At 27.5% G+C, this 24,824-nt stretch overlaps 1 protein-coding gene across 1 annotated transcript in view; it reads left to right on the top strand.

Annotated features, from left to right (window-relative positions):
• Positions 1 to 24,824, top strand: part of LOC129958376 (potassium channel subfamily K member 1-like) — a 79,432-nt gene that overhangs the window by 3,194 nt on the left and 51,414 nt on the right. The window lies entirely within an intron of this gene.

Below are 24,824 nucleotides of genomic sequence, written 5' to 3'. Positions count from 1 at the left end.
GATTGTATAAAAAAGAATTATATAATTAAGCCTGTAATAGTAAAGTATAAAAAATTATATTAAAGCCTGTATAAGGATATAACTGTCTAATAAATTTTCAATTCTTTTAGGGAAGAATGCATTTCTGCAATGCGCGATTTGATTACTACTTTATCATCAACAATATCAATATAAAAATTTGAGGTTTGGTAGATCAGGGTTTCATTTTAAACCTTATTAAGAATGGTAACTAAGTTCGAAAAATTACTTTTCAAAGGACTACACAAGGATCTCTGAAATATTAGAATTAAAAAAAGTTATTATTACTCATGTAAATATATATAAACGTATTTCAAAATTCATTTTAGATTTAATGATAATTATAAGAATTATACAGAAAAAATCAAGGTGTTTTTTTAATTATTTTTTTATTTTTAATAAATTTAAATGTGTTTATTTCTAATATAAAAGCCTTAAAGTACTTTTATTATATTATTTGAATATAAACGTTAAATGCATTCTATGTTTTCCTACTAACATTTCTTTTAGTTCACAGGTTTGATGACACATAATCAAATTTGACTTTTGTGCTATTAAACATTATCAAACAAAAAACAATTTTTAAATTTAATTAGCGTTATAAATTTTGCTATTTGCATATTATTTTTCACCATCAATTATTGCCAGTTTAAATATTATTTTTAATCAGTTTTTGTTCCTTTTTATTCATTTTTAAAACCTATTATCATTTTATTGTGATTTTTTTTTGCTATTTTATTGGCCACTTATTTTTCCAGCATTAGAAAAAAGAATATTTTATTTAAATTTTCGGGAAGTAGGACTCTTGTTTTGATTTTAAAATATGAATGTTGTTTGGCTTCAGATAGTGGATAAACATGCAAAAATGTAAACATAATGTTTTCGATTTCTTATATAGTCTTTTATTAATGAATTAGAATTCCCTTTTACCATTAAACTTATGCCGGTTTAAAAAAGGCTTCTAAACAATAAATAAATTTACCCTCATGTTACAGATTCAGCAAAAAATAAGCATAATAATTTATTATTTAAATTCTTACTTCCAAATTCTTCAACGCTACTTATTTATGCACATATAAATTGCGAAGTGAATATTAAAGCTAAATAATTACAAATAAACTGTTTCGAGAAAGACTCAAATAAACCTTTTTTTCCCTTCATAATTTAAAAAATGCGAAATAATACATTCATTTTTGTGCCTAGATATCATCTACAACTGCTGCTATGTTGTAGTTGTACTAATCTACTAATGCGACTATTCTGTTATTTAATTCACTAATGCGACTATTTTGCTGATTATCAAATTGTAAAATTCACCACACGATGTAATGCCACTATTATATCAAAATATCATATGCCGAATTTACCAGGACGTTTTATTGATTAAAAACACTATTATAGGCTGACTACATCTGCCGATAAATAATAATATATGATATGTGATTATTGTATGTTGTTCCAAAATGCTATTTCGATAGTAGTCAGAGCTGTTACATCAAAATTTCATATATTTTATTCTGGGTGATTTTTGATTTTTGACATAATATAGACGATAAATAGTATAAAATACTTTTACAAAATTTTGAAAAGTGTTTTTCCGTATGTGACTTATTGCACTCAACTAGAAATGAATTATATATGAAGAGACATTCTTCATAAAAAAGGATTCAATATTCGAATTTAAAGGATTCATTCGATAACATAACGTATACAATGGAATTTATTTCATTCTTTACATATACGATATCTTTAAAAATATCATTAAAATATTTGGAGAAACTATTTTTAACAAAACTTTATTTTATTACTATTAAACAACTGTTCTCAAATCTACGGGCATTATCTGTAAAATTTCTTGAATAAATGCAAAAATCAGGGAAATCGCATAACCGTTTTCCTTTCAAATTTCCTGGTTTTCCTCTGAGAGTTACCTTAATAAGTTGAATTAATTCTGATTACCTTAATATTTCTGAAATATCTAACTTCCATTGTTTTCTCCTCTATATCATTTGAGGATGATCCATTGTACTAAGGCTTATAAATTTCAACATAACAATATTAGAAACTAGAAAAGATAACTGTACACAGACTAAACTCTACTTAGTGAAAAATAAATTTTAAAAATTCTAAGTAAACATACCAAATGAAAAATATCATGCATTATCAATAAGAACCCATTTGCTTGTCATTTGTACCATTTTTTGCTTTATTTTCATAAAATAAATGATTCATCATTCTTGAAAAGTAAGTAATTCATCAGATAAGTTTTTATTGATAATTCTGAAATCAACAAAGATAAGTTAACTGTTTTAAATCTTTTGCAGCAAATTTGCTTAGGAAAAATATTCCCGTTTTCTATAAAGTATCTTGTGATTTTGAATCAATAAATTCGCTTCTACTACATGAGTACTGAAAACTCAATATGCAAAAATAATTTTCAAATGTTTCGAGTGACCCAGAATTCGTACAGAAAGTGAATGAAAATTGACTAAGGCAAAAATAGACGCTTTGAGCTAGCCCGCCGAACTGTCACTTCGCCGTATGTCAACCCACATCCCTCCTTTTTCCCCTCTCTGCATGTGCCGATTGCTTTCTCAGAGGATCTACTTCTGTTTCTCGGTGTTGAAAAAGTTTTTGTTTCGTACCTATGTATTTAGATTTAAATTTCAAATTAATGCGTATAGCTTGCGTATGCGTATTTGCTCTTAAGGTAAAAAATAAATCAAGGAGAATTAATATTTGTCAATGTTAAATCGCAATTGTATAATATGACATTTAAGTATCTAACCAGTTACCATAGTTCTATCTTTTTTTCTGCAGAAGATTTTCACTAATTAATTAAATTTAATAATCCCATTTCAGCCTGCTTTTTTTAAAGAATTTATCAAATCAGCTTATTATTAGTTACTAAATAATGCAGTCCAATAATGTATTTTTTACATTCCTTTGAAGCCTATTTCCGATATTTTTATATATGACTGGCTGATATACTTGAGTTTTTTGGGTTTTAAATGCTTTCATGCTTAATATTTTAAATCTAAAATCTTCTACTTTTATATTAAATATTATAATAAACAAAATCGTTTTATCGTCTGAAACCTTTATTAAATAAAATGAGAATATTTAATGAACCAAACTATTTTTATAACCGCCAATAGCTAATCGTCTTTTTAAGTTATTAGTATTTATTATATGAGCATTCAAACTCTATTAACAAATATTAGTATCTAAAAATGATTTAATGAACGCTTTGAGTCAATTTAATTCGATGGTTATTTTTATATTTTTATATTAATGAAGAACTAAACTAAATCAATTGTTGTTCTTGTTATAAATCTTCAAATGTCGGCTTTTGTGTTGTGGCAGTAATTTGCATTTTTGTTTTTCAACAATAAAAAATATTTTAACAAATTACATTTCTCGTGGAATAATTTGTTCTGTAGTTATTGTGGAAAATGGCAAAATAGTGGTTGATTTCTAATTAATTTAATATTTAATTAATTTCTACTCTTTAAAAAGTTGGCAATATTCCTTATCTTATTTTGAATGAATTTGGCCTAATCACTTATGCAGAGAAGAGAAGCATGTACGCATTAGTTTTTATTTATATTAAAATTATATTCAGACATTTTTTTTATTTGCTTCATTTACTGTTATATAGAAAATATATTTTTTGCAACAACAGCACATTACGATCCTCATATCATGTATCATTATGGAACAAAATGTTAGTATTATAACAATTTATCTGATGATGATAAAAATATAATTTTATGAATAATTAGCCACCGCTTGTTACAATTTGTGTTGCCTTAATCTGAAATAATATAATAGACTATTCTAAAGTTTCAGATTATCTGTAAAATTACCATTATTTTCAATTTTCATGGATTTACATTAACATTTATATTCAGACATAGTAGGTGTTATTTGCACCAAAATGTTACGACCTTCATAACATATATTATTATTGAAAAAATGTTAGTATTATAACATTTGATCTGATAGTGAGGAAAATATAATTTTAGGAACAATTAGCCACCATTTGTTATAATTTAGGTTGCCTTAATTTGAAATAACATTACAGAATATTGTAAGATTTCAGATTATCTGTAAAATTACCATTATCTTCTACTGTCACGCGCTCCATTTTGCATCGATTCCATATAAAAAATAAAATAAAAACGCGACCCATTAAATATTTTACTTTACGAATTTCCTCCCTGTTGTTTCAGTATATTTCCCTAAAAATTTTGAGATAAGTGGGCAATTATTTTCTCTATTGGGTGTTTAGAAAACTGACTTGTAGCACCCTAGATATGGTATAATGGGTGATTGTGAGTGCCTTCATGCTATTCATAAATCATTCTGATATTCACTGAATAATTTTCAGAAAACGCCTACTATTATCTCATTGAGCCATGAGTTCATTTATTACAAGAATAATGAGAAACTGTAATTAAAGGTGGATTTCTGAAGGTCCCTGTAGAATTATTTCACCGGCAGTTTGTTGCATATCCCTAGAGAAATGACATATTGCCTCAGAATTCCGATGTGCAGTTTTAAAGGGCGTTTTGAGCTTGACGTAATTATTTTTGAAAAGTTTTGAATTAGATATTCATGAGCAATCATTTAATTATGTGCAACACTTAAATATCAGCAATTAAATTAAAGAAAACGCCGTAAAATGATATTAGAATAAAAATGAACGGTATGTGATAAAATGAAATCGAAACTTAATTTGTAGATTGTACAAAGTGGGTCGTAAATCGTGATGTAATCCAGAGCTTTGTACTTTTTTTATAAATTTTAAATTGTCTCTCTATAAGATTACAGGCGTTTATTTTGTTCTTCTCTCCTAAAATTAAGAATGAGCAAATGACTACGATTTCTTTTACAAAAACAGAGACCTTCTTGGTAATATTTTGCAGAGTTATGGCGACCGCTAAGTTATCTCAATTTTATCTATGGTGCTAACTTTCTGAAGAATTCTCTGAATAATTCTGAAGAGTACAGTGGGATATTTCAAGAAAGGAGGGGTTGGTTTAAGTACTATCTTTTGAATATCTCCATAAAATTCAAAATAGTTTACTACCTTAGGATATTTTGCTAAAATAGTAAGTTGGTTTGGTTTAGAAATTAATATCGCCAAGCGCCTCCAATGTTCCCATATCGTATATATTTTTCACTTAATTCCAACCAAATAAGTTTCATAAAAAGAAAATTCACGAATTTCGTAAAAAGAAAATGAATTTCGTGAAGAGAAAATTCAAAAGTATCTTCGGCTCTAATTAATTATCAGATAAATCTCAATTAATTATTATCTTTAATTAATAATCAGCGATAATAAAAGTTGAAAAATCAATATAAAAAAAACTGTATATCATTTTTAAGTGTGTGTGTGTGGGGGGGGGTTAAAATTATCCGAAACTCGAAATGAACAATTGGGTTTTCAAAAAGCTGCATCGGAGATGCAACTGTTTATATTTGGAAGTAAAAAAGTAATGTAAACATTAAGTATTGAAATTTGGATATATAATCAGATTATAAAGAGTCGCTGTCAATAGTGAATTTTCGCACCTGTTAGAGGCGTTCGTCTCGTGCTTCAAATTTCAGGGGGCTTCAAAATATATCCGAGGTATATCGCAATGTTATCCCGAGCGGTGAATTTATGATAATGGATAGGAGGAAAGTGTATTAAAACAATTCTGCAATTTTATCTGAAACTGCAAAACTCCGTTGATTTTTTTAATTATAACTTAATTTCTATATGAACACATAGGCATTTGTTTTTGAACTAATGAGTATTGTTGTGTAAATCTCGAGTGTAGATTGCAGACAAGTTGAAATTATTTTTTGGTTACTTAAAAAAATTTAGTATCGAAGTTTTTGTATCATGTAATTTATTTTAAGTTTCCAATGATGTTTTTTCAGACCTCATGTATAGATGAATGATTTTAAAATATGAAAGCCTGTTTAGGCAGCATTTATAGACTGCTCACGAGATGGTATCTAGCATAATAACTTTGAAAAAACTCTAGAATATAGAGCATATTAAAATCAGAAACTTCTAAAATTTGTAAATGATTTTAATGCATTTAAAGAACACGTAACTACAGCAATGAGCACTGTTTTTCAATTAACTTTCAACAACTCAAGAATTTTATTTCTTTAGATTTAGCTGAAATTTTCCATTATCCATTTTGATAGTTTAAATTTTCATTATCTGAAAAATTAAAACAAACAACAAACAGGGCGCAAAATAAGCGTATATAAAAATAATTAACCGCAACTAGCATGATTTCATTAATAATGTAAAAATCGGTTGTTTTCACTGAAAGTGAGATGTTCTTAGTTATAGTCTATTAAACAGAAAACTCAGATGTGTCAGAGTTGTCCTGAGAGTTTCCTGAAAAACTTTCCACTCTCAGCAGAACTCGGCTAAAGGGAATTCTGATTTGAGACCTGACTTCTCTTTGGTAGTCCACGTGGTATAATCAAAACACCATTGGTTCAATAAAATTTCATGACCTGTTGTGTTGTCGGTCCTTCAACGCTATCTGCATCTGTTTTCCCGCAAGCCAACAACCCGGGCACATACCAATATCAGTCTTTTGATCTCCTTTGTGTTTACGACACATTTCCTTTGCTAGGCAAATTGCCAATGCGTCTCTTTTTTATCTTTCTTTCTCTTCTGTTGAGACGTCGCGACTTTCCAAGAAAGCAGTCTGATTTTTCTATTTATTAAAAGATATTTGGCTGCTTATTTATCATCACAATAGCTGCAAGCGTTTTAGATGAATTTCACTTTGGATTATTGTATGTATCTGAGCTAGAAGTGGGTCAGCATCACCTTGTGTCTTACTAAATACATCTATTTTTACTACATGAATCATGTAATTCCTTCCAGTTTGTCATATTTTATTTTATCGGTTTGAGCACAGTAAATGAGCAAACTTCTTTTCATTTCTATGATTTCTTAAAAATGGGATACCATTTTTTTCAAACAAAATTTTGGCAGTATTATCCTTTTGATTTGCAAATTATTTAGCCTCCTAATCAGATGACACAACCTATTTTGGGCACTGATTATTATTTCCTTTTTTTTTAAGATTATCAAGGATATTTGACATTGATCAGCGATGATTTTAGTCTTTTAAATTAGTTGCTACTTTGTCGTAATCAAAAGTTTTAATATCGAAAATTCTGCTATGTGAAGCACGTCACTGTATGCGAAAGGTAGAATTAATATTATATTTAATGGGCTTATAAAAATTATGGCAGTTAGAGGAATTATTATACAAGATTCCTCTACAGATTATCTATTCTATTTTAGCTTTAAATTACTACTTCTGTGTCAAATATTTCTGAATTTATTTTCAACATCTTAACAGCTATAAACATTAAATTTAAAAATAGAATTTTGCAAAAAAGAAATATAGATATCTTTTTCGACATGAGTTAGACTTCTTCAATGCAAATACCATGAAGGTGACCTTGGCAAAATCAATAAAACAGAAAAAGGTGGCAAGGGGAGGGGGTATATGCAGACACAGTGCACGACGACATGAAATTAGTTTTGGGGTCACTACACTGCAGTTTTAAAAGAAAATTGTCTTGTACAAGCGACGTTGCCAGGACGCTACATTTGCCACCATGAATCAAGGAACGAGCTCGCGTGCATTTTATTAATTGTATCGTACAAACGTTGATTCTTATTGAATAAGATTTGTTAAAGATAGAATAATGGTATTTGATTACATATTATATAATGATTACATATTATATTGATATCCCTAGAGGACATCTAATCTATTGATTAATTCGAGGGCTAAAAGTACATGAAAGTAATAAAGAAGAAATATTTTAACATGAACATTAACATAACATTGATTTTTCAAACCTCATTGGAAGAGATGCGAAATTAAATAAAAATAACTGTAAGAGATTAACATCATTTAACATTCTTAATGTCTTTCAACATCATGAATGTATTATAATATTGTAATACATCTTGTGCTGCAAGGAATTAATAAGTTTAAAGTATGCTTGATTTGTCATATAATACGAGAACAAAGTGTACATATAAGTAAAAATAAAGTATTTCAATATAACTTATTTAAAATACTTAATTTTACTGCAATATATGTGAAGTTTAACTAAATTTAGTGGCTGTGAAAGATAGGAAAGAATAATGAAACTTGAGTCTCAAATACAAAAGAACGAGAACCGTCCGGAGTCGTAAATAACTAATGAGGATTCAGCAGCCGACAATAGGAAGAATATTCAAGGAATATAAAAAGTTCTGCAGTGAAAATGTATCAAGAAATGATGACATAAAAGACCAATGAGCCTCCGTGACGCAGCTGTTTCCCACTTTTCTCAACCGTCTACAACTAAAAATAATATACAAATCTCAAGTGTGAAGGTAGAATAGTGGGGAAGGCTTTTTCGTTAATCCAAAAATATTACAAATATGTGTTCTACCGTCAATGATAATAAGTAAAACTCTTTCAATGAAGATTGTGGAAATAGAGAAAAATGCATCTAAATAATCATTAAAAAGATTTAAAACCATCAAGCAAACAAAATCAATGATTCATTTCACTTGCATTTACATTAGAGAAAAATTTGTTAAAAACATTTGTATAAAAATAGTATTCAGTCATTCATAAGAACTTAAAACAAATGTTCTACCAGCTTAATGAATTAAGTGATCATAATGTATCTTGAAATAAATGCTTACAAGACGAAAATATACAATCATAAGATGAATTTTTCTTGTAAATGAACCGAGAAAGTTGTACAGCCTTTTCTGAAACCTGTGTATTAAAATGGCAGCAATGAATTTAAGACAGCCAGAGTTTTTCATTTATATAAATGATGAAAAACTTATAGCCAAGTAAAAGAACAAAACTACTTCTAATGACGCTAATTTTTTTCTGTTTATACGGAATAAGTGAAATGATGTAAATTTGTGAAATATCAACAGACACTAGAAATAGAATCTAGGTTATTAAAATAGTAGATTTACTTTCAGAAAAGAAACTATTGATCACTATTCTATGAAAAGAGTTCCAATGAAATACTTAATATATTTTTTTTCATTTACTAAACTATATTGTCGCTCAGGCATATTTAAGAATTATTTAATTTTCCCGTTTAAGGATTAGGCAAATGGATGTCTTGCAAATGAACTTTAGTTCTCTCTCTTTCTCCCATTAGTGTGGTGGGAAAGTTTAGAAAATTAGGTACCATTTTAAATGTCTTCCCAAAATAACTATAACTTAGCATTAAAACGAAGAAATTGAAATAAATATGCTCTTTGTCTTCATCTTATATTCAAGTAAAAGAGTAGGGACAAGTATAAACGATTACCTTATATGCATTCTTGTGGAATAGAAAACGAAACATAAATTGAATAGTATTTGTTACTTTAAAATTTTTTTTATTTCATATTGTGGCAATAGCTCATTTCATATCGTGTGCATTTATGTACATATGATTATACACTGCACAAAATATGAAAAATATACTAAATCGTATATATTAATTTATATATATTTTTTGGAACTAACTTGGAAACAAAGTGTAATCAAATAAAAAATAAAAGGTAGAAACGAAAAATGCAGTATATAAACCCAGACTTTAATTTTTATCTGTATTGCTCTGAATGAAGTATTTTTAAATTTTAGTATTTTCCCCATTCCTATCTGCCAAAAAAAAAAAAAAAAAAAAAAGCCACGCCTTCTATTTTTGACATTAAAAAAAAAATTTTTTTTAACCTATCACAAAAAATTCAATGCAATACATGTAAACGAAGTTTTTAATAAAGTCAAGCGAAAGAATTTTTTATTACAATTTTCTGATAAATTTTAATGAAATGTCTTAATTAAAAATATTTCAAGATTAATTTTGGTCACTAATACTAAAAAATTTGACAAAAGCACCTGTTTTCAGAATTTCTGAAACCCCACTGTCCTATATTATAAGCTGGGACATGAAATTTAAGAAGTTCAATTCTAAATTTTTATCTGTTTTACTGATGAGAATTCTTACAAGTTTTAAATTTATTCAATTACTTTTCCGTCGAAAAAATCACCCTTTCTTTCTCACACTTTTGGCTGGAAATTTCTTTCTGTCCTTAAGTTACAAAAGAATACAAAATGTACAAATTAAACATTAAATAAAAACAAACGAAAATTATTTTTTTATTACACACATTTGATGAATTGAGGAGCAATAGGGACCGCTGTGGATAAATAAATGATCTCATTTTACGAATAGAATGATTCCAAATTATAATTGAATCCATGAAAGATCCATCGTGTATATGGACTTGATCTACATTAAACCTGGAATCAAGGGCCATACAACATCATTTTGTTGGAATGGTGTGGAAGTTCAGAGATCGAGTATTGATTCAGGTGTCATCCTAATTATCTAAATACGACTCAAAATCCTAAGTAACTTCTCAAAATAATGCCCGAGTAACTTCAAAATTAAACCTTATTCGTCCAAATTAAATTGAAGTAATCAGTTTAATCTGAAAGATTTCGAAATTATTTTTGGTCACTGGCATTTAGAAAATGGGGAAAAGATCATATTTCAAAGTATTCGTAATCTTCCTATTACACTACGCGGCCCTATCTTGTTCCAATTTTTTGTTCAAAACTTTTAGATGAATATTTAGAATTGAGTTCTTATGGAAGTCATAGACTTTCGTTAAGTTCTGAGCAATTTCTTACTTTCGAAGAGTGCAATGGGAAAAATGACTACCACTCACAAAACTTCAGACTCCTCTGAGAAACTTGGGACAGTTTACAGAACTGTAAAGTACTTCTTGTGTAACATTTATACATTATTACAAGACTATATTTTGCACACTATTTTAATAGATGACTTGTAAAACATTATTGTTTGCTTCCTGAAAAGATATATTTCATAAAATAACTTTATTACATTAAAGATAAAAAAAAAGTAGTACGCTTAATAATTTAATTTGATTCAAAAGTACCAAAGAAATTTCCCGGGGTTTTACAAATCATCGACCTGTCGAAATATGGCCTGTTAATGATGGTCTTGTCATGGAATTAAATGTCCATTTCTAAATTATGGTATTAATGTCCCCAATGGGACTTAAATTGTATAACTTCTCTAATCTCTTTCTATTATTGGAGTAGATTTCAATAACGGAGCGCTTTAAGTTATTTTATTATTCGAAAGAACATATATTTCCCATGTGGACACTTTTTATTTTTTAACAAATTGAAATTCATCAAGTGGAGGATTGAGTAAAACTTCCCATGATATAAACAAGTAATGAGTTATTTATTACTTAAATATGTTTTAATACTAGAATTGAAAAAAATTTCTAAAATAAGAATGAAAGTGTTAATTTAATGATAATCATGTTTCAAAATATTAAAGCAACTTTACTAATAAACTATAAAAGTGGATAAACATCTTCATTATAGCAATAATTTGCCAGAAATTAAAATTTATAGCAATTTAATTATTAAGTACGCTTTTATTTAAGTTTTAAAGGAATTTACGATGAATCGATACATAATGAGAATATTCATATCTTCAAAAAAGAATCCTTATTTCCAATTTTGTATCATTGTTGGAAAAAAGCAAGTGTTAACTTTATATTCATCAAAAAGTAATTTTCTATATACATTTGTAAAATCATTAGTTGTAAGGATGATTTTATCCAAACTGAATGCCATTCTTTTCTAGACAATTAAATTACTTTTCAACAATAAAAAAATAGAATTCAAAAGAACTAAGGATTGTCAGAATCCACAAATAAACATTTTCCTAAATCATTACTCTTATTTTAAATGGATTATTATGTATTATATTAGTGAAGAAAGATTGTTAGCTAATCAGATTAAAAGGAACTAATGGACAAGACTGGGGGATAATAATAAATGCTTTATCGTTTTGTCATCTTTGTTTTATCCTTATTTATTTCTTTAACTCATACTTTACCGTTTTCTTCTTCTTCTTCTTCTTTTTGCGAATGTAGAGCCTGATATTTTGACTTCATTTTTGTCCTGATGACACATTCCAAATATTTCACTAAGCAATCATTAATTACTTATAATAATAACATTTTTCCAAATTAATAATTTCTTCAATTAATAGTATTAAGACAGTATTAATAGTATTAGTAGAACTACGTTGCCTATTCATTGCATGAGCATTTCTTTATTTATCGCATTTTTGAATTCTAAAGAATTCCATTTTTTTAAATTATAAAAATATTTTTTGAGTGACTTCGGATACAATTTTGTATTATTGTATCATATGTTTTCCAATTGAAAATGTTTTTATATTATTGTAGTATATGCTTTTCCGATGAATTTGTTTGGTAAAATAAATATCACATACAAAAGCATAGAATTTATATGCTTCTGATAGCAAATAATTCCAGCTTCGATAAAAAAAGTAGTCTTTAATTAATGATACTACTCAGCTTCAAAGAGACTAAAAAATACAATCGCATTTATACTAGAATGCTCTTTTAATTTCGGTAGAACAATAAGAAAAGAATAATTATATTGTCTCATAATATCTCAACACTCATACTTTCGGTGTTTTCAAGATTTTGTATTATATTAAAATCTTATGGCTAATAAGTATTCCTTCCTTATAAGTCATAAGATTCCTTTTCTGTAACATACATACAAACTTCTAACATAAAAACAGTTGAATTAAGTAATTTCAGAAAAAAGAAATTCTATAAAATATCATCAAATATGCACTTGGGTGCGTTTTTTGTTTTTGTGTAAATTATCTTATTTTTACTTATAGTTTGTATTTTATAACTTGAATATGTTTTCAAACAAAATTCTGTAGTGTTAGTATCCATATTATTAGTTATAATAAAACGATATCGAATTTCATAGCATTATGTCTTTTTTTCAATGAAAAATATTACAGATAAAGGATCGATAATTTTTTGAAAAAAAATTATTTAAATTTACTTTTCGGGTGAGGTTCAATTTTTGATTTTTTGAGTATTGTAAAAATAGTTTTAATCGTCGATTAAGGTGTTATAGTTTTTGATAAAGAATAAATAAAAATCCTTTATCTACGTAATAGAGGCTAAGCTTTAATTTAAACAGCATCTCTATTATTATTGGATATAAGAACATGATGAACTAGTTTCGGTTTTGAAATCAGAAAGCTGTGAATTTGAGATCCATTTCCAATAAGTATCGGGAGCTGGGGTTTAAGTTTAGAGTGGGCCAGACTTACCCCCAGCATCCTGATTTAGATGTTTATAAAAGAATGCTCTGGCTATAATATCGTCCCTTAAATGTAGTTACGGCCTAAAATTACAATATCCTCCTTTCCAAATGGCTCTTTTGTCGTTTCAAAATTGTACTTAAATCTAATATAATCAATCAGTATCTCTTACTATTGATTACTTTTACTTCATTCATTCATACTTAAATCTAATATAATCAATCAGTATCTCTTACTATACTACTTAGTTTTTAATTGTATTAGCATCCTCAAACACTACTTTTATTGATGGTTTCATTCATTTCTTTAAGAGAATGATAAACGTGTTTTAATTATTCAAAAACGTATGGAAACTGAAAGAAAAATTAATTCTTATTCCCTTGAAATATCTTGATAAAAATCCTTTGGAAAGGAAATTTCTCAAATGGAAATAGAAATTTTGCATTGACATTTTTATTGACCATAAAATATTAAAAAAAACATTTGCTACAGATTACTTTTCATGTGATTAGTTTTTACTCACTATATAAAAAAATTAATTTCACTCTGCAATTGAAAAACTATGACAAATATGCTAATATTTGTGTTTAATTAGATTAAATATTCATCCTCATGTAACATACGATGAAAAAAATAGAATTGGAGATTTTAAGATAAACCAAATGTATTTATTATAATCTTTTATTTCATTTAAACAAGCATTTTCGACTTGTTGTTATCTGCTACGTTACTTAATAATAAATTAATAGTTTTCTTTGAAACATTTTACACATAAATTTAAATAAAAATATTCTCTTTTTTTTCATTTTACTTATAATTGACGTCTAACTTGAATGCATAAGAGTGAACTACATTTTATATGAATTTAAAAACATTCAAAATTTTCCAAAAGCAAAATGCTAAGTTCAGTAAACTCCCATTACAAGAAAAAGGATTTTATCGTAACAAAAATAGCTTAATAAATAAATAAATGAACTAAAACAAAATAAAAAGTAAGCATTCTTTCATTTATTCAGTTTCATTCTTTTCTTTTACACATAGTATACTTACTCTTTAGTAAATTTCAGATAGAATGTCGATACGGTCGTGTCACATTGGGGTTTCATTTCTTTTTGACTAACCTGAAAATTGTAAAGTGGTACAAGAAAATCATCAGCAAAAGTTATATTAAGTCGAAAATGGTCTGCTGGAATGAGTGCATGGCCTACAATGTACAAAAAATCATAGCTGTAATAGTTAGCCTTCTTTTCTGACCATCTGTGCCACAAGAAAAAGTCACCAAATTGCCAGGCTTCGAAGTATTCAGGCAGTTTTTATGTATTGAAAATGTAATCATGCAAACTATATGTACAAAAAAAGAAGAAAAAAACGAAAAGAAAGAAAGATATTTTGAACAGCGAACTAAACATCATAAGATGTAATTAAATTCAAAAGAAAATTTCTGAACTATTTCACTATCGTCACCTTTTTCACAATTTACTGATTTTGATTTCTTGATATTCTCTTTGTAGTTTTCTTATCCGATAATAAAAATCAACAATTAATGTTTAGCTGTTGTAATTTCGCTTTCAAATTTGTTCTTTTAGTTCATATTATGCATTATTTAATAGAACTCGTCGTTTAGAATATCCTTGTGTAACAACCTAAATTTTTAATAGTACTTTTTTATTTCATTAACAGTAATATTTTACTTTTCATAAGAGTATTTTATTTTAATGTACTAGAATTTTCGCTTTTCTTTTAAGCACTTTGGAAATTTTTTTAAAGGTAGCAAGTTAACCCGTAAATTATCGAGGAAGTCACCCTCTAGCGCCAACATCTATTCAAATTTTAAATTTTTAAGATATGTATTTTTTTAAACTAATTATAAACAATTTCTTAGCGAAAAGGGGCGAACAAATTTAGAAATATAAGAACAGTTACGAAGGAATAATCTTTTCCCTAATCTCATGAAGTTTCCTATGATTTTTAAAGTATAATAATGCTCTATAAAATGACGAAAACTTTTTTAGAAACGATTATGAAACTGAAATATTAGAGACTTACTTCCCCCCATCTTGCTTTTCTTTATATTAGATGATTAAAACCTTATTCAGATGACACGAAAACTTGGAAATTTGTGTTGAATTTTTTTAGATTCCTAGAACAGATTGAATTGTCGCCAACAACCCGTTTTGTTGCTCCAGGAAATGATCCAGATTCATCATTTTCTCCGCAGTCAAAATAAACAAATAATAAAAATAGTCAGGAATACTACTAAATAAACAAATGAGCAATCAGTGCACTAACTACAATTTTCCTCTTTTTTTTCTTTTCTTCTTCTTCTTCTTCTTGTGAGTGAAACACATTGCATTGAAGGAAAAATATGAAATTTTCGTAGCTTGTTTTCAACTAAAAAATGCAATTCATCAAAAAAACTGCGTAATATTATAAACTGTGTATATCTATAAACTGTGTAATATTATCACGGTAATGATAAAAAAGAAAACCAAGAGTCTTAAACTTGATTTTTAAAGATAAATTTTCAAATTTTGGTCGCTTTCAGGCCTGCAAAGAGACTAGAACTTTTAACTTCCCAGTGTTGTTTGCAGAAATCTTTCTTTTCATAGTCGCATCAAAAATACTTTAATTTTTTATCAACTGATAGCACCTATGACTTAAAGCAAAAATCTTGGAATCGGAATCTATGAATCGTTTTTCTTTCCCTTATCTATAAAGTCAATTGTTGTAAACATCGACTGTTTGAACTGAATGCGCATTTCTAAAGTGAATGTCTCCATTTAAATTTGTGATAAATTCTTCTAAATTTAGAAATATATTATTTTCTTTTATTACTATTATCAACCTCTACCGAAATAAAAATATTTTCACAGAATTATGCTCCTTATTTAATGAAACTTTAGAAGTGAACGTATATATGTAAACATACTTTAGAAGTTGCATGGCCGAAGAGAAGATACTTTTGAATTTTTAACTTTGATTCATTCCATTCCAGAAGGCATAATTTATGTACAAGAATAAGTGGTAAGAAATACGTCAGTCTACATAGCGACACAAGAACAAAAGAGAACAAAATTTTACCCTCAATGATTTTTACAATGAGATTTTTATAGGGATTTCTTTGACACGTGTCGATTTAGGATAGGAAAATTTAGGTATCTTTAAAAGAATGTTGAAAGTATTAAAGATTTTTATCCCCTCGGAGATTGAGAAAATGCAAAAGTAAGCATTTTTATAGAGCGCGTGTTGAAAGTAATTAAATAAAAAGGGGAACTGGAGCAGGAAATAAGAGAACATTTTAGAATGAAGTTAATTTGGGTTAAATTAAGATAAAAATTAGGAAATTAATTAAGTTTTAAATTAGATTTTAAAATATCATTACATATATATCTAGATACAACATTTAAAACACTAAATGCTTTTCCGTTTTTCCGACTCCCTTGTGGGTAATCTAATAACAAATTATTTAAACATACGTTTATAATTAAACTAACGCTAATCCATTTGAAAAAACCCACCTTAAATAAAATAAAATATTAAAGCTTTAAGACATAAAATAAAATAAAATATTAAGGTTTTAAAAGCCAAGATGCTTTTAAGAGTCACACTAAAAGTGGAGGATTGCAATAAAAAAACCCACTTCTATGGGAGTAGAAGCTTGGATCTTTCAAAGTGAAGACAAATGCCTTGCACTTATGCTATTTTAACAGCCTGAAACGCATAGATTTCCCGACTCTCATAGCATTCATTCTTCACTGAAGAAACTAAAGTGTTTGACTTAGAATGGCTCAACACTTCTCCAATACATAGAACTCAGTTCTTCATAAGAATAATGATTCGTTTCTTATCTGTTAAATAATATTTGTTATAAAATTTTTACTGGCAGATCAGATTTCAAAATCTTTCAACCGTGGAATAATTTTTTTGCCGGTTCCTTTCTATCCCGATCAAATAGAAAACAATTTATTTGTCCACATCCTGTTTTGGCAATATTCAGAAGAATTATGATGCGCCATTTCAATCGAATAAAATCCTTTCATCGGTTTATTTAATTTCTTCATCACGAAAGGTGATAAATTCTCTATAAAATTTTTCATATTCTTTTAATAAGTGATTGAATGTTATTCAGGTTTGTTCTCTAAATTAGCTAAACACTGTTATTTACGATGAAAATTTCTAAATTTAAATATATTATCATCCACGTTGGGACATTGTCCAGGCAATAATTTGGCGAATTGCTTTATGACAAAACGATAAACAATTAACAGTCCAAAAGTAATTTATTAACTATTTTTCAAGAATTACTGATACATAAATAGATTAACTTTTAGAATTTTATCCTTCACCAACCAGCATTTTTTTGGTGCTTATGCTGATGATTAAGTATCCAAGTTTCCACAAATCGCCATCAGTTAAACGTTTCGTATTGATAAATAACTGTCTATATTCCGAAAGACAATTTATTTCTTCATGACTAAAATATTGTACATTATTTTTTTTACTCTCTCGTGTACAAATTATACAAAGAATTATAATCATCAAAAAATACGATGTCGAAATTCTAATGTATCCCCCTCCCTCAGATCTCAACAGATCTCCCTCTAGTAAAAACATTTTTGTAAATGTATCTATCTGCCTGTGAATACGATAACTCAAAAATGGAACGAACTAAACGTGTGAAATTTGGCATGCGGTTCTTATACCTATGTTAAAGATGTCTATCAAATCCACCAATCACCTGTATGCTTGTGCATCCGTTTGAATATGACATATGTTGAAGGAAGAAAGACTCCAGGTAAATGAGTGAAATTGGACATATGGTTTTATTAACAGAATTGTAGTCATGTTTCAAATTTTAGACCCAATCAATCCACTTGTCGATCGTCTGTCGTGTACATGTACGCACAATAGCGCAAAAATACAAGTTAGAAAATGGTTTTGACACCAAAATTCAATTGAACAATCAAAGGGGGGGGGAATCTAAAATGCATATTTGCCTTTTCGTCATTCTAAGTACAAAACTCGCCGTCTTTTATAACTATTCGAATAAATCAAGGATAAAACATTTCTACTAATTGCAGGCACAAAATGTTTGGAAGTCCTGCGTATCTGAGGTTTCATTATAATTATTTCCGTGAATAATTTAGAAACGAAATACAAACATTTCATGTAGCTGTAGAAAATGATGAATAAAATGCAAGTGCAGAATATTTTACTATAAAAATGTTTTCAGCACAAAAAGCATATGATATTTCAGTGCGTCTGAATTTATTTCTTTGTTATGAGAGGTTTAATTGTCCTTAATAATGAAATAGCTCATTAGTTTATCGTTGGGAGTTAAAACAATTATTTCGTTAAAACATTATGACCAATATAATTTTTTTATTCTCATATGAAAGTCATTTATGTTCTCTCTCCATTAATTCTGGGCGTCACGCAAAGGAAGATTAGAGAACTATATCTTCGTTAATTTGCGTTTGAAAGCGCCATGATTTCATTAAAAATGTAACGGAAAACATACACTCTCCATTTATTTTGGTTTAGAATAGCTAATAAAGCTTTACGTTTTAATCAGTATCAGCAGTGTTTCCAAGGCGTTGACATGACATTCATATCTAATTTATGAAGATAATTAAGTATTGCACACGTGATGATTTTCAGAAGTATGATACTTTTAGTATAATGTGACGATTTTCTAGTGGTTAGTATTGCAAAATTGAAACTGTATATTTTAGAAGCTTCATTTCTTTCAAAGTTTAGAAGTACTCAATTTCATAATTAAAGTAAAACTGAAAATAATTTAATCGATTGCAAAATCGAAAATAATTTAATCGAAATACAAACATTTCATGCAGCGGTAGAAAATGATGAATAAAATGCAAGTGCAGAATATTTTACTATAAAAATGTTTTCAGCACAAAAAGCATATGATATTTCAGTGCGTCTGAATTTATTTCTTTGTTATGAGAGGTTTAATTGTCCTTAATAATGAAATAGCTCATTAGTTTATCGTTGGGAGTTAAAACAATTATTTCGTTAAAACATTATGACCAATATAATTTTTTTATTCTCATATGAAAGTCATTTATGTTCTCTCTCCATTAATTCTGGGCGTCACGCAAAGGAAGATTAGAGAACTATATCTTCGTTAATTTGCGTTTGAAAGCGCCATGATTTCATTAAAAATGTAACGGAAAACATACACTCTCCATTTATTTTGGTTTAGAATAGCTAATAAAGCTTTACGTTTTAATCAGTATCAGCAGTGTTTCCAAGGCGTTGACATGACATTCATATCTAATTTATGAAGATAATTAAGTATTGCACACGTGATGATTTTCAGAAGTATGATACTTTTAGTATAATGTGACGATTTTCTAGTGGTTAGTATTGCAAAATTGAAACTGTATATTTTAGAAGCTTCATTTCTTTCAAAGTTTAGAAGTACTCAATTTCATAATTAAAGTAAAACTGAAAATAATTTAATCGATTGTAATTTTAATGAATTTATTACAAAGAGATTGAATTTTGGGAAAACTTTTAAAAATAAAGGTTTCTTACCCATATTGCATTGCTGTTTAAGATAAGGGAGCAATATTTTCAAAAACCCAACTTTGAAAATAACACGATTTCATTAAAAATTAAATGTAAATCATATATTTTCCATTTATTTTGGTTTAAAATAAATAGTAAAGCTTTCCTTTTTAATATGTATTGAATATTTTCTAGAAAATCATGTGATATTCTATCTATTTTATGAGGATAAATATACAGCACATATGTAATGATTTTCAGAAGTATAGTTTCAGCAAAATATGATTATTTTCTATTTTCATATGTATTGCAAGTCTAAAACTGATAACTTTGTAACTTTTATTGTTTCATTTTGTTCATTGTTGTGAAATTTTCACTTTGGCAGTTGAAATAAAACTGAAATAATTTAATCGGTAATAATAGTGAGTATAATACAAAGATATTGTATTTTGGAAAGTATTTGTGAAAAAAAAAAGTCTTTATTCTTAGTTCATATTTTTTTTTAAGATAAGAAAACAATACATTCGGAAACTCGACTTTAGAAGCATCATAACTTCATTAAATATTAAATGCGAAGCATATATTTTCCATTTATTTTAATTTTGAATAAATGAAAAACTCTTTCCGGTTGAATTGTTATTGAATATTTAATAGGAGATTAGATGATATTCTTATTTAAATTTTGAGGATGCATATTTATCATGTATGTGGTTATTTTTAAAGGTACAAAATTAATTGTACGATATGCTTATTTTCTATTTTCATAAGATTGCAAGACAAACTGATCACTGTGAAAATTTCATTGTTTGTTTAATTCTTGAAATATTCAATTTCATAATTAAAGCAAACCGAAATAATTGAATAGATAGTCATTTTCGTGAGTTTGCTACAAGGAGGTTATATTTTAGGGAGTATTTCGGAAAACGAAGATTCTCTAGTCTGAGTTCATTTCTGACAAAATCACTGGTTTTGACGCATGCCGATAATTTTAACAGATGGTACTCTACGTCTATATTTTTAGTACCAATTATTCTGGGTTCGTTCGAGCTAAAAATGTTTCTTGAAGGAGTCAGAGTTTAAGTATAGCTAACGCTTACAGATGTTCTGTAAATCAATTCAGGAACTTGAAATTCGTCTTTTTATCTCAATTTTTGTTTAGATAATCTCATTTATTTTTAACGCATGGAAAACAATAGAACAATGATGAAAGCTTCAAGAGCATTTTGTGGGAAATGATGATGAAATATGAAATCAAAGAAGGATATTGTGTAAGAGCTCTGAAAAGGTAGTTTTGAATTTCCATCCTTAAAATAACATACAGCTATTTCATGTATATAGCCTATGTTTTTAAACAATATGTATGAAATTGTATTCTAAAAGAAAAATTGTAAGATCGAGTGCATTACAATGCATCAAATATCTCCCTCTTTTGTGGAATTATACCTAAAGCTAAAGATTCAATATAAAGAAAGCTAAAGATATCAAAATAAGTTCTAAATTTGGATATCGAATTTTTATCCTTAAAATAACTTACAACATTAACATTTATATCATTTATGTTTTGAAATAAAATTCGTCAGACTGTAATTTAATTAAAAAATAGGTTTAGCTCAGATTAATTATATTTAAATCCTATTTTGAACTAACACCGAGGATATTTGAATCGGATTTCGTTATTTTAAACAATAGTCAGATGAAGAGGAAGACACATAAGCTGTTAAGGTACTCCCCAATCTTCCACGGCACACCAGATTTAGTACATTTGACCCCCATAGATTTATCATGCACCAAATCCATTTAGCCGACAATTCCTCGATGAAATCGGGTTTTGAAAAGTGAAACTCCAGTCCGAAAGCCGATACCTAATCATCAGATCACCGCGATCCTTACTTAGAATTAAAATACCAAGTGTATTAGAATCTATCGGGTGTCTTTAATTTTTGAAGATAATTCGAAACCTCCATACTCAATGTAACATATATTTATAATTTTAATCCTATCTTACATGATATATTTTATTTTTAAATATAGTAGAATAAATCTATGTAAATAACTGAAATAAATCTATGAAATTGAATCTGAAATAATATATGAAAAATAACTGTCAAATCAATTTTATATTGCAACTTAAATTTTTAACTAAATTGATTGAAAAATTACAATTGCTCCCTTTAAATTTCTTTATTAAAGAACTAAACTATTTTAGATCAAAAGTGTAATGAGCCAGTTATTTACTGTACTAATTATTTGATAATTCAAAAATAAATTTGAAAAAAAATGAAGTGATGCAAATGAGCATCTTTTTGCTATGAAGGTTAAAATGAGACAGGAGCAAGCAACAAACACAAATTTCAAGTTTTCACACCGCCTCACCTGGATGACCAGGTTTAACATTCATCAGCTCCATATATACAGTAAAAACTGGGTCTCGACGTCATGAAAGAGAAGACGTAAGAGATTCGACGTCTGATTTTCCGTAAACAAAATCCAAACTGCCAACGGCCTGACATAGCATCAGCCAAGAAAACAAATAATGTTTTTAACTCGATATCAATCTTTTTAAGTGCATGAAAAAGTCGTTATTTTAATTTTCACTAAAAGAAGAATCTTTTCGTGTCGAAGAAGAATTTCGTAAAGTATATCTTTTATTCTTTATTACGATTCTTCGAGAGGTGCTGCTTATTTGAATTCTATCAACTGAAAACATCAATTTGATTACGAGTTTGAAGATAAATATGAAATGTTTATTTTTCACTTCATTAATTAGAAAATTTTAACTTTTCATTTCCTTTACAACTCTGAAAAAAAAGTGTATATGGTAGGCATAATCCTAAATTAAATTCTTAATAACTTAGACACAATTAAAATTGCATTAGAACAATAGTAATCTAAATATAAGCCACTGTGGCTATGTATGTATGTATGTATGTTCCACATCTCCTAAATAAATTATCCGAATTAAATCAAATTTTACACACTTATTATTTTCGATAAGAGAAAGAGTATTGTAAACTTTTGAAATTTCAAAAATTAATGAAGTATTCAATTAAATAGAAATTAAACAAAATTTCTTTTTTTTACAGTGATTTTACGTATGAAATAAGAGAAATATTTTTACACCATCTTAAAATTCAAAATTTTTGCAATTACAATGATAACATTTTCATTTCTGCCCAATGTTTCCCTTAATTGTTATTACCATTTAAAAAATTTAAATACATTGAAATAAACAAAACCTTGAACTACTCAAACGTTGTTGTTTCTAAAATTTTTGTTATATTTCAAAACATCTTTTTACCAGGTTTTCATTGGTTATAAATTAGTAATTGAAAAATACCGAAAAACAGGCGTAAGTCAATTATTAAAATGGAGGCAAGAAAAGTAAAACTCTAGTGAATAAACGGAGCTGATGACCTATGACAGTAGCGGTTTTAGGTTATGAGAAATTAACCAATATTTTATCTTCTTTCCTCAGAAACTTCAGAAGAAATAATTCAGAAAAAATTTACATCACCTTAAAAAAAAATTACCTTTTCAACGATACTTATTTCCTTTTTGAGCAACTGTTCGTTCAGTTATTAATTTTTTAAAAATTTAATTCAGACTATTTTTAAATAAGAAAATTTATAGGTAAATTTTTCCTGGGAAAAGTTAGGACTTTGAATTAATCTACCACCATTTTCTTTGAATTTCTCTTTTATTTCAATACATTTGTCGTGAAAAGGGTTTTGAATATCATAATATTTTATGCAAAAATAGATTATACATTAAAAATGTTATGCATGAAAGGATTTTAATCCCAAGCAACGCAGGGTATATCATCTCATATAAATCTAAATGATTCTAAATGCATATTTCATCATTAATATATAAATCCGTGTTTAAACCATCGTCTAAATTGAGACATTTGGAATATGACCAATTAAATACTTTATCAAAAGACTAATAGCTCCTATGATGTTTTAAAATAAATAGCAAAATATATATTACATCCTCAAGGATAAAACTTAATATTATTGTATTGCATGGAAGACCCAACTTTATTTAGATATCGTTTTCTATTTTAGAGTGTATTTTCTAAAAAATAAATTAAATTTTTGAATGAATTTTAAGAATTTCTACTTTTTTTTTACTCAAATTACTTCCATATAATTGTTTATCAAAAAAATTAGGTCATCCAAATACGGCACCTTTCCAATAAATAATAAACTCTGATAAAGGAAAACAAAAGAAAGATATTTCTACAGAACTTACACTTTTGCAACTTGGGATAAAATAAATTAAAGCGAGAATAAGTAAAGTTTTGTCGGTACGAATTTAAAAATTTCGCCCCCTTTTGCGTAACAACGATATTTTTATTTGAGATTTCAAACAATAGTACCACTTTCCCTGTAGAGAATGTACATTAATTCTTTCATAATGAGCAGTTTTTTCCAGTCTACAGAAAAATGTCTAAATGAACTGCTAGCAAATAATTTAGATTCTGTTAAACACAGCTGATGTTGATCATTTCAAAAATTTTAAAAATCGGTAACTAATGTCTAATGATCAGGTAAATGAATTCAAAAGTTTTAAATAAATTAATTAATACCTTAAACTAAGATATTTACAATATATTAGGTTTTTAGTATTGTTTCGCACATTTGACCAACTAGTTGCTTTCTTTCTAATAGTTCTCGTTTCTGAATTTGTAAAGAATACTAAATTTGTAAGAATAATAACTAATTTGAATACTAAATTCGTAAAGAATATTAACTAAAATGTCCAATTATGTCTGATATACTAAATTTTGTTAACTTTTTATTCCTGTTTTTTTTTAATTTATTAAAGAAAGAACATTAAGTTCTTGAAATGTTTTACAACTCATTGTTTAACCTAGAAATTATTTTTCTGTCAACAAGTGGATTTCTTATTTCATGACCTATCAAAAAGACTTAATATTTAAACAAAATGTGCTAATATATCAGAAAAAGGAATATTGTCGAATTCTTTTTCATTTTTTTTTATATATT

The sequence above is a fragment of the Argiope bruennichi genome, chromosome X1 (genome assembly GCF_947563725.1).
Source record: "Argiope bruennichi chromosome X1, qqArgBrue1.1, whole genome shotgun sequence".
In the NCBI taxonomy this organism is placed as follows: Eukaryota; Metazoa; Arthropoda; class Arachnida; order Araneae; family Araneidae; genus Argiope; species Argiope bruennichi.
The sequence above is the reverse complement of the archived record's forward strand: the minus strand, read 5'-3'. Positions and strand labels throughout refer to the sequence as shown.